Source organism: Nansenia antarctica (genome assembly GCF_963989245.1).
Source record: "Nansenia antarctica genome assembly, chromosome: 17".
NCBI lineage: Eukaryota > Metazoa > Chordata > Actinopteri > Argentiniformes > Microstomatidae > Nansenia > Nansenia antarctica.
Genome location: NC_137687.1, coordinates 542,778 through 552,777, shown reverse-complemented (window position 1 = coordinate 552,777; position 10,000 = coordinate 542,778).

Below are 10,000 nucleotides of genomic sequence, written 5' to 3'. Positions count from 1 at the left end.
CCCCCCCCCCCTAGCCCCTCCCCCCCTAGCCCCTCCCCCCTCCTCCTTTGCCCCACCTGTAGATCTGAGATGTTGAATACAGCAACATGACCTCCTCATCTGTTATATCCAACACCTTTACCTCTACATGAGTGCTGAGGGGTCAGGGGTCAGGATGCTTAGGGGTTGAATTGATATTCAGGAAACACCTCACCACACTGCTGTCCTGATGTCTCCCCTGACCCGGTTAATTATGACCCAGGGTAATTATGACCCAGGGTAATTATGACCCGGGGTAATTATGACCCAGGGTAATTATGACCCAGGGTAATTATGAACAACAGGAATTAATACTGAGCTGTCTTCAGTGTTGTACCACTCACACCATCTCCCTGTCAGTCAGGATGTCATTATGAATGTTTCACTTATGTATTTATAATATAAATGTATTTGCTCGGGTGTATAATGTGTGTCCATCGTCCGAGGGGAATTGCTTGAGCACGCACTCTACTTAGCACTTTAATTAGCACTCACAACCAGATGCCCACATCTCATTGTGTCCAATGGAAATTGCATTAATGTCAATGCCATCATTATAGGGCCAATGGTGGCTGGTATCATTAGGCCTTATTATGAGGGCAGATATGCCCAATACCATACATAATCAGCCTCTTAACTGCAATGACGTGTTTGTCAATGTGGTTTGATTATGTTCTATTCTGCATCAGGACAAACTGAAGTGCCCAATCAATTTCATTAAGCTCAATTAAACCTCCAGATCACATTTAAAGGGGAACTTTCATATAACCATTTTGAGAACGGTGGGTCTTAGCCTGCATACAGACATTAACATTAGCTTTGGTTTAATTAGAAACCTGATGGGGACTGTGAATGTGTTCATATAGTTTATAGTCGAGAGAGACAGCTGTTAGATAACAGCTCTGGTGTGGCTGGCTAATGCATTAAGGGACAAATTCTGAATTGATGAAGTCCTTCTCAATTCGTAACGTTAGAATTATAAGGTTCTATCTCCATTTTTGGTCAAAAGTGTTTTTTTACATAATCTGATCCATTAGGTGTTTTTAATGCCTGTGTGGTGTTATTTTTAAAATGTTGACATTTTTTAGTTAGTAATTAATAAAATACAAAGGTTCCATCTCACAAAACATAATGGAATGTAAAAACTTTGACTCTCAATATCTCTGAACTGCCCTAGACGGAGATAGAACCATGTCATTCTAAGCTCACGTATTGAAGTCCAAATTAGGATCCAGACCTTTCTCAGTTTGCTCTGATCTTTGTTAGGGCTAGTGTGCGTCTAAGCCTGGAGGGCGTCAGTCACATGCTCTGGCCGAGCTGATTGATAGATCACTGAATTAATGGATGAACTTTCAACAGTGTGGCTCTGCAGTGGGGGAGGGTGGGGCGGAGAGAGGCTGCAGAGAGGTGGATGGAAGGAGAATACAAATTACCGTTTGCATAATGACGCATATATTGTATTCAAACCACCGGGAGTCCAACTTGTACTCTTTGACATTTACAATCTTTGTTTGATTATGCAAATCAGAAGCCAACGTGAGTGGCTCTGTGGCGCGTCTGCAGGTTAACACCATCAGGCTCTGTGGCACGTCTGCAGGTTAACACCAGAAGGTGAGTGTCTCTGTGGCACGTCTGCAGGTTAACACCAGAAGGTGAGTGTCTCTGTGGCACGTCTGCAGGTTAACACCAGAAGGTGAGTGTCTCTGTGGCACGTCTGCAGGTTAACACCAGAAGGTGAGTGGCTCTGTGGCACGTCTGCAGGTCAACACCAGTCTGCAGGTTAACACCAGAAGGTGAGTGGCTCAGTGGCGCGTCTGCAGGTTAACACCACGTCTGCAGGATAACACCAGAAGGTCTGTGGCGCGTCTGCAGGTTAACACCAGAAGGTCTATTCAAGATGAACCTCCCAGAGGAACCAGAGGAACCTCCACGTTGACATCAGTTACATGCAGTTGTACCTGCCTCTGTTTTAACTGTCTCTTAGTGTCATACTGGACTTCTGTGTGTATGCATAATTAAACCTACACCACGCCCCGCACCAACCTACGGACCTTTGGGGACAGAGCCTTCAGCGTGGCTGCACCTACTCTCTGGAACTCCCTCCCCATAGCGATCCACAACGCCCCCACCCTGGACTCCTTCAAACTAGCCCTCAAAACTCATCTGTTCTCCAAGGCCTTTGGCCCCTAGTCACTGTTTCTGTTTTGCTTTGTTTGTTTTCTTTTTTGTCTGTTACATTCCCCTGTAAAGCGTCCTTGGGCTTTTTGAAAGGCGCTATATAAATTAAAGTTATTATTATTATTATTATTATTAAAGGACAAGCAAACTGTTATGGACAAATATTTATTTTTAACTTCTCCATAATAATAATAATAATAATAATAATAACTTAAATGTATATAGCGCCTTTCACAGACCCAAGGTCGCTTTACAAGGGAACGGGACAAACAGAACAGAGCCAGAGAGACAAACACACAAAACAAGAAACAGTGAAACAGCTTCTACAGGTTGAAAGCGATGGTGAACAGGTGGGTTTTAAGGGGCAGCTTTGAACATGTCCAGGGTTGGAGAGTGGCGGATATCCTTGGGTAGAGAGTTCCAGAGGGAATATTTATAATTTTTGTTAGGTTTATCGAGGTAAACACAGCATATTTTCAGTATCAACCATCATGCTAAAACAACAGTTGTTCCATTATTGCTCAAGTTTAAGTACGTTCGAGTCAGTTTGCTGTGTCTTACATAGCACATACCACAAAATATGACACAACACATAAAAAGTCAAAATCATAGATGCTGTGAAATGACACCCTGTTGAAGAATGTAGAAGCCCAGCCCATGCATTAGAGCACATTCTCTCGTACGTGAGGTTACAGGGTGGTACTGTAACTATGTTCTCTGTGTGGAATGGGGGCATTCATACGTTTACCCTTCATGTGTGTGGTTGACTGTCGGCAGTCCTCGCCATCATTCAGACAGACAAGTAGGATTGCAGGAAGTATGCAGCGAGCGTGGTGGCGTTTTTAAGAGAGGAAGCAGGGTCTCTCGTCTGGTCTCCTTGGAAATGAGCTCGGCTCCGTAGCTCTGTAGTGGAGCCTCAGCCCAGAGTGAGTTATTGGCTGCTTGCTCCCCACGGAGGAGCTCATTAGGCTGTTACTGGGCAATTAGCTGGGTGTGTATGGTGCTGTGAGAGCAAGTGTGGGAACGCCTTAAGTGAGGCCTAGCGAACCCACAACTCTCTTAGCATAGCAGAAGTGTTTTTGGGTTTGTTTGGAGTTGTTGTGTTATGTAAAGTACAGTTAGGGTAGGTCTGGAGATATTTGGACAGAGTGTGACACAGTTTTTCCCCATAGTTTTGGCTCTGTAACGCCACCACAATGGATCTGAAATGAGACAATCGAGATGCAAATTGAAGTGCAGACTTTCGGGTTTAACTCAAGGGGTTGTTGCAGAAATTGTGCTGGAATTGTTTAGGAATTGCAAACGTTTTTATACACAGTCCCCTATTGTTCAGGGGCTCAAATGGAATTGGACAAATTAACATAATCATAAATACAATTGTTTGTATAGGTTGTCGAGAATCCTTTGCAGGCAATGACTGCCTGAAGTCTGTAACCCATGGACATCACAGAAGGCTGGGTTTCCTCCTTTGTGATGCTTTGTCAGGCCTTTACTGCAACAGTCTTCAGTTGTTGTTTGTTCGTGGGTCTTTCTGCCTTTAGTTTTGTCTTCAGCAAGTGAAATGCAGTGAACTGCTAGATCGGGTGGAGATCAGGTGACTGACTCTGGCCGTTGCAGAATATTCCACTTCGTTGCCTTAAAAAGCTCCTGGGTTGCTTACGCGGTATGTTCTGGGTCATTGTCCATCTATATCAGAGATGGGAAACTTTGATGACAGAGAGAGAGGGCCACAAACATGTCCTCCTCACTAGCAGAGAGGCAGATTGTGACCGAGCACTTCCACTACAGGATACCGTGACCCCATCACTCAAATAGCCAATTCTAGCTACTAATGTCATGAAAAGAACAACATGTATACCGGTAATCAAAGTTTATTATTCCAAAATGTCTTTTAATTAATTTTTCATATTCAAATGCATCCAGTAATGCTTCTATTCATTTCATTTCATATAATATATGTTATGTAACCCCTCCCTCCCTCCCTCCCACTCCTCCCCTACTATTGTCTCGTGTCCCCTTCCCCCCACCCCCACCCCCTTAATCATTGGTTGTATGTTTTCTATTGTAAAGCTCTTTGAGTTGCATGTTATGTACGAAAGGCGCTATATAAATAAAGCTTTACTTACTTACATTTAACGAGCTTAACACAGAAACAAGACGTCCACATTCCTGAGTGACAGACCGTTATTTCAGTGCAACTGGGGTCTCATAAAAGAAATCATCATTCAATACAGATGTTAACACCGACACTAAGTGCAACAACTAATATTCATGTTCGTAGTGCATTTCACCTCACCCCTCCCGTTCCATGACATGTCGTGACGTTAGGATTATCAGGTTCTATCTCCATTTTTTGTCAAAATTTAGTTTTTTACATAATCTGATTCATTAGGTGTTTATTAATGCCTGTGTGTTTTTTTTGTTGTTTTTTTTATGTTGACATTTTTTAGTTAGTAATTCATAAAAGGTTCCATCTCACAGAACATAATGGAATGTAAAAACGTTGACGCTCAAAATCTCTGAACTACCCTAGACGGAGATAGAACCATTCTAAGCTCACGGTTGTTTCAAAGAAGCATGCATTCATCTACAGAAAAAAAGAACAGAAAAAAAGGCCATTGATCCTCACCCCCAGGTGGATCAGTAGAAAGCTGTTTTAATGAGATACTCGTGGCCTCTCCTGCTGTCGTACAACAGACTGGATGTCAATGTCTATCCTCCCATCTGCCTGCGCTCCCATCTAACCCTAACCCTGCGCTGGAGTCTCATCTGTCACCATGTGTCTTTCTTCTGACTCCATGTGCCGAACCCTAACCAACCCTAACCAACCCTAACCCTTCATTACTGACAATCTGCTCTACATGGTGGCCATTGAGAGGGCCTCCTTCCTGTAAGACCAACATGAAATAGCATGATTTAGCCTAAGATAAACATTCTAACAAAGAACACCCACATTCATAACTGTATTAATAGTTAGCTAGCGATAACGTTATCCACCTGATTGGACAGTCAAAGCCGCTCTGTTGGAGGAGCGTGGCGAATCTTCCTTGCATTGACGGAGCGTCATCGGTAACAACAGCTAACATCGGTAACAACAGCTAACATCGGTAACAACAGCTAACATCGGTAACAACAGCTAACATCGGTAACAACAGCTAACATCGGTAACAACAGCTAGCATCGGTAACAACGGCTAACATCGGTAACGGCTAACATCGGTAACAACAGCTAACATCGGTAACAACAGCTGAAAGTTGGTCAAAGCCCCCATGCTCACTCACAAGGAGGCTGCAATCCGTAACTGGACCCTCTAAATCAAAAATCTGATTAAAAGACCCGAACTACCCACTGTACATACTTTGTGTTTTGTCCCCCGCCCCCACCTGTGGTGTATGTCCCCACCTGTCCTACCCGCTGTACATACCTGATGTTTTGTTGTATTGTTCTTCCCATGATGGATGTATTTTTATCTTGTAGATAGTAATAGTTATTTGTCTGTATTATCTTGTAGATAGTACTAGTTTGTTTTGTCGGTCTTACATGTAACGATGAATTGAGAATCAAGGACCCCAATTGAAATAAGCCAGTGGCTTTCTTGGGTTTTTATCCTGTTAGTTGACCTTGCATGTAATATGTACTTTCATGTACCTACATCTGCAAATCTTCTAATAAAGTTTTCAATCAATCAAAAAAAAAAAACACTTACAACGGCGTTGGAAACATCCCTGACCTTGGTAGTGTCATGCAAAGACACCAGTTTCAATAACTCCTCATGCACTTCAAATGAAGTGTCGATGGCTCTTGTGTAAATGAGCCGCTAGCGAACATCCATCACATCTGTACGCTCCTCCAACACTGAGGAGAAGTACTTGCAGTCATTTCAGCTTTCCCTCCACATGATTTTCAATGTAAAAAATTGTTCGTGCCACTGTGCGACGGGACAAGGAGACCGTTTCAAAGTTCTTAGCCGTGTTATGCTTCGGATCATGAGCCGTTCCAAGCCTTGTCCATAGTTTTGTCTTCCCATCATTCTGGTACAGGTTAATCTGAGTTTCATCTGTCCAAAGAATGCTGTTCCAGAACTGGGCTGGCTTTTTTTTTTTTTTTTTTTTTGGGCAAAGTCTTATCTGGCCTTTCTATTCTTGAGGCTTTTGAAAGGTTTGCACCTTGTGGTGAACCCTCTGTATTTGATCTCCTTAAGTCTTCTCTTTCTGGTACACTTGGATAATGATATGCCTACCTCCTGGAGACTGTTCTTCACTTGGCTGGATGTTGTGATGGGGTTTTTCTTTACCATGTAAAGGATCCTGTGATCATCCACCACTGCTGTCTTCCATGGACATCCAGACCTTGTTGTGGTGCCGAGCTCACCAGTGTGTTATTTCTTTCTCAGAATGTACCAAACTGTTGATTTGGCCACTCCTAATGTTCTCGCTATCTCTCTGATGGATTAGTGTTGTTTTTGCAGCCTAAGGATGGCCTGTTTCACTTGCATTGAGAGCTCTGTTGACTGCATGGTGTGCCTATACAGCAACAGCTTCCAAATGCAAATGCCACACTTGGAATCAACTCATAGAGCTTCATATTAAAGAGCTGTAATTCCTAAACCCTTCCTTTTTCCTCCAATTGAAAAAATGTCCTTCATTAAGACCTCTCACATTGATCGAGCCTTTTTCTAATGACCTGTGTATCTCTGGTGATGCCAGAATATAATCAGATTACAGCGACTTTGGGAAGTACTTTGAGACGACGCCCACGTCGGAGATGAAGACATGCTGCTGCCCAGCGGAGGGCTAATTGACGGGGATGAAGACGGATTGGGGGCGATACAGGGGCCCCCGCCTGCCCCCCCCCCCCCCCCCCCCCCGCCTGCCCAGAGATACAGGGACCCCAGTCTGCCCCGACCCCCCCCCCCTGCCCAGACCCCCCAGCCCAGAGACTGCAGAGACTCCGTTACCTTCAAAGACCTTCTTAGAAGAACCTGTTCCTCTCAGGATCTGGCTTGAAAGTGAAGGTTGAAGAAAGTGCTGGATTGGGGATAATTAGTTACCAGAAACCCTTTGAATATGAATATGGAAGACGACTGGAATCAGGTCATTATTTGTACGATTTATCCTCAGCTTAGACTAACCATGGAAACTGGATATGTCTTCGCCTTTATGGACTTAACTGTGAACAATTATGTATTTTACGACTGGAACATGTAAGGCCTTTTAAATCAACTCTGTCATCAAGCTCTGGGAGAGAGAGGTAACCCACGTTGTCCACTCGTATGGCACGATGTACGATTATAATCACTGAATAACTGAAAGCCCAGACAGTTGAAACGCTACATTAGCCCCTTGCCCATGTTTCAACGTTATAAAAGAGTGACCTGCTGCTTGTCTGTTCTCTTGTTTAGTTTAGTTTAGTTTATTGTTTATTTCACAGGGACAGTGCATATTAAAATACATATGAGACACAAATACAATATGCCGGAGTTAGCCAATAAGGCTTGTTTAAGTCCGTAGTCCCTGGCCAGATGTTTCAGTTGGCACTTGGAGACCTAAAACAATAAAAACAATTAAAATCAACAAATCAAGTACTGGTTAGGGTTAGGCAGGCATAAAAGCAACACACATATTACATAGAGGCACAGACATCAAAGCCGAACATAGTACAATACAATAATGCCTTACAAGCAACATGCACATTACAGGGTTAAAAGCACATGGAGCTACATTACAGTCAGCATGCGCCAGGACAGGTGAGTGGTGGGAGAGGGGAGAGGCACAGCTGTACCAGGTGGGCTGCAGTAATGAATTAATGAAAACGTTGATGAGCGAGCTGGAGAACCCAAACACCTTCTGGGTGTGCTCAGACTAATGGCTTAATGAGCTGTTTGAATTCAGGCACGTCGCAGGTGTGTGTGTGGGTGTGTGCGTCTGTGTGTCTGTGTGTCTGTGTCCAGATACGGTAATTGCCATTTATATTACGTCGGTTGATGCCAAAATGCACGTCAAAGAATGTATGCCAAAATGTCGCAAAGCAAATGTCGCACTTGGCATGGCACAGTGTCTGATGAGAGAGCCCAGTCAGTTCAGCTGAGTGTGTCTGTAGCCAGGGGGGGTTGGAGCCGGGGAAAAAGGGGCCACGGTGCTGTTTTCTTTGGCTTGCATTGCGGCACAGCAGGCCACCATGTAGATCACATTACAGGTGATTGAAAACCAGTAAGCTGGATCACTACTCCACTCTTACCTTAGCTGCTGCTGCTGCTGCTACTGCAGTAACCTGCTCTCCCCAGCAGAGGGCTCTCCTTCCTGTCGACAACAGTTATGTTCAGAACTATGTCTCTCTCTCTCTCTCTCTCTCTCTCTGTCTCTCTCTCTCTCTCTGTCTCTCTCTCTCTCTCTCTCTGTCTCTCTCTCTCTCTCTCTCTCTCTCTGTCTCTCTCTCTCTCTCTCTCTCTCTGTCTCTCTGTCTCTCTCTCTCTCTCTCTCTCTCTGTCTCTCTGTCTCTCTCTCTCTCTCTGTCTCTCTCTCTCTCTCTCTCTCTGTCTCTCTCTCTCTCTGTCTCTCTCGTCTCTCTCTCTCTCTCTCTCTGGCTCTCTCTCTCTCTCTCTGTCTCTCTCTCTCTCTGTCTCTCTCTCTGTCTGTCTCTCTCTCTCTGTCTGTCTCTCTCTCTCTCTCTCTCTCTCTCTCTCTCTCTCTCTCTCTCTCTCTCTCTCTCTCTCTCTCTCTCTCTCTAACCTCTCCCATAGTGATCCGCAACGCCCCCACCCTGGACTCCTTCAAACTAGCCCTCAAAACACATCTGTTCTCCAAGGCCTTTGGCCCCTAGTCATTGTTTCAGTTTTCCTTTGTTTGTTTTCTGTTTTGTCTGTTACATTCCCTTGTAAAGCATCCTTGGGCTTTTTGAAAGGCGCTATATAAATGTAGTTATTAAACAAGTTATTATTATTATTATTATTATTATTATTATTATTATTATCCTCTCCCCAAAAGTCTAATACTGTAGTTGCTGTACAGATTGTCAGTTCCTCTCTATCCTATCTATAGAACATTCTGGTCCAAATCAGTTAATAGATTGGAAATCTTTCGTTCCAACAACATTTTGGCTTAAAGCCTTTAATGCAGCCTAGCCTACAGTGCGTGGGAGCGAAGCCTAGTGTCAACAACAACAGGGATACGCTTTGGGGAAACTACCATGAGAAAAGATGTCGACAAGATGTCCGTTAGTTAGCACAGGATCATTATTTTGGGGTTTAGTATTTTTAATATTTTGGGGTTTAGTTTTGCATATCTGACCCGTCTGTCTCTCTCCCTCTGTCCCTCAAACGTTTATTCACCTATTTGTTGGCTTTAATGTATCCCATCATGCACTGTGCTTATTGACCAATAACGTGCTGCTGCTGGACTGGTTAATTGAGCGGTCGCTGAGGGTGGAGAGAGCGAGCCAAGTCACAGCTGCAAAATGGAAAACCTGTCACCCTCGTTCTCAGAGACTGCGTACGGTCGTATTGGTCGCTGTGTGTGAGGGGGGAGAGGGTGGGGGTGGGAGAGGGGTGAGGGAGGAGAGGGGTGAGGGGGGAGAGGGGTGAGGGGGGAGAGGGGGTGAGGGGGGAGAGGGGGGAGGGGGGAGAGAGGGGTGAGGGGGGAGAGGGGGGAGGGGGAGAGAGGGGGTGAGGGAGGAGAGAGGTGAGGGGGGAGAGGGGGGAGAGAGAGAGCCAAGTCACAGCTGCAAAATGGAAAACCTGTCACCCTCGTTCTCAGACTGTGTAAGGTTGTACGGCCGCCTGCGTGGTGAGGATGGAGAGGGGTGATGG